The 2,219-nt window shown below is 44.7% G+C and overlaps 1 non-coding gene across 1 annotated transcript; it reads right to left on the bottom strand.

Moving 5' to 3' along the window:
* Positions 1-895: 895 nt before the first annotated feature.
* LOC145596296 (small nucleolar RNA R71) lies at positions 896-1,001 on the bottom strand. Its single transcript, XR_014103146.1, has one exon. It is a non-coding gene; the product is annotated as a small nucleolar RNA R71 (small nucleolar RNA).
* Between the last annotated feature and the right edge of the window lie 1,218 nt (positions 1,002-2,219).

The raw sequence follows: 2,219 nt of genomic DNA, 5'->3' as shown, positions 1-2,219 counted from the left end.
TATGCATGTCTCCTTGTGGTTCGACCCCTATACTTGCCTTATACTTGTATTAGGTTTGTTTAGGTGTATAAATTATATTTGATCTAGGTGTAGTCGTTAGACGACGCGATTATTCCCTTGTCAAATTGGCGCCGTTGCCGGGGAGACGACTTCCATTAATTTTTCACTACTTCATTTGAGACTATCTCATTTCTTGTCTGTTAGTATTTGTTACTTCTTGTTACTTGTCAATGCTTACGTTCTCCTTAGCTTTGTTGTATGAACAGAGGACGAACTCGCTCAAGGTCCTTGGTTCCCATTGATCCGGAGTTAGAAAGATCCTTGTCCTTACTACGAAGAGAAGCGAGAGCGAGGAGTAGAAATTCTCACACCCCAACGAAAGAAGGAGTAAGAGAATTGGAAGATACTCCACCATCTTCACCCTCGAGTGACGACTTAGATAGCCCTATTTCGCTATTAAGTCCGGAAATCAACCCCTTTTCAAACTTTAAGTCCGGAGGTGAAGACGGTCCTAAAATGGGAGAGAATACACCTTTGAGTCGTCTTGGGGCTCCCGAAGCCTTTAGAGCCCAAAGTGGGATCCTAACTCCTACCACTCAAGCCAACAATTTCGAAATCAAGCCCAATTTGATTGCTTTGATAGAGAGGAAACAATTCTCGGGTGGAAAATTTGAGAGCCCTCATGAGCATTTAAAAGAATTTGAGAAATATTGTGACACAATCAAAGCCAACGGGGTGACTCAAGAGTACATCCGTCTCAAGATGTTTCCATTTTCTTTAATTGGGAGAGGTCTAGAATGGCTAGAGAAGGAGGTGCCCCCTAACTCTCTCACAACTTGGGACCAAGTGACAACGGCTTTCTTGAGGAAATTTTATAACCATAGGAAGACCGCAGAGGCTCGATCGTTGATCCAAGGCTTTCGCCAAAAGAGTGGTGAGACTCTAAGTGCGGCATGGGACCGGTACAAGGAGCTTCAACGTCAATGCCCACATCATGGGATACCTAAGTATCAACTCATCCACACTTTCTATGGAGGTCTCTCACCTCAAGGGAGAACAAGCCTAGATGCCGCCGCCGGCGGTCCAATCATGAACAAGGGAGAGGATGAAGTGGAATGCATCATAGAGGAGGCCGCAAAGCACTATGATGATTGGTACGAAGGAGAAAGGGAGGCCACTTCTAGCAAAGGTGTCTATGCATTAGAGCAAGCCAACGCAATCAACAACCTTTCTTCCCAAATCTCCAAGATGGCCAAGCAAATGGATGAAATGATGAAAGAAAGGTCCAATCCTCATGGTAATACCTCCCCTTCAACCAAGGGAGGCAATGGTATGGCCACTTCTTCCCCCTCTTCTTATAATAAAATGCCTCAAGGATGCATGTTTTGCTCAAAATGTGAAACCTATGATCATGATACCTCCCATTGTGTGTATGCTTGCGAAGTTCAACCCCCTCCCTATGAATATGATGATAATGTAGAAGATGTCAATGCTATGAATTTTGTTCCTAGAATGGAAAATGTAGGGAACTTGAGGCCAAACCCCAATCAAATGGGGAATTGGAATCAAGGTGGAAACCGTGGTTGGAACCAAAGTGGTGGTGGTTATGATAACCAATACCATGGTGGGGGAGGCCCTTCCAATTTCAATGGAAGAGGCTACTCTAACCAAAGAGGGTATGGCTACCAAAACCAACAACCCAACTCCCGATACCAAGACCATCAAAATCAAAATTTTGGTGATCAAGGTAACATGGGAAATAATCGACAAAGCAATGTTCCCAACCAAGGAACCGGAGGCAATAGGGGCCAAAATGTTTCTAACTATGCCCAAACCAATAGGCCTCCGGGTTTCCATCAATCCCAACTTCCTCCACCTCAACAACCTCTTCAAATTGAGGCCCCTCCTAATGATCCCGTGATGGCTAAGCTAGATGCCATCATGAAGATGCATGAGGAGGAAAAGAAGAGGAATGAGGAGGAAAAGAAGAGGAATGAGGAGGATAAAAAGCGAACCAATGCTCATATGAAAATGCTTGAAACCCAAATTGCCCAACTTGCTTCCAATTCTTCTTCTTCTTCTTCCTCTATCCCTAGTCAAGGAGTCAACCCAAAACCTTTGTATGCCGTGACAACAAGGAGTGGAAAGGTAGTAGGGAGTGACCCCTTAGTTGAGGAAGAACCTCGAAATGAAGTAGAGTTGGAGAGGGGGAGTGAGAG

Source organism: Chenopodium album, chromosome 19, assembly GCF_948465745.1.
Source record: "Chenopodium album chromosome 19, dcCheAlbu1.1, whole genome shotgun sequence".
NCBI classification, from domain to species: domain Eukaryota; kingdom Viridiplantae; phylum Streptophyta; class Magnoliopsida; order Caryophyllales; family Amaranthaceae; genus Chenopodium; species Chenopodium album.
This window is presented reverse-complemented; position numbering and strand designations above follow the sequence as displayed.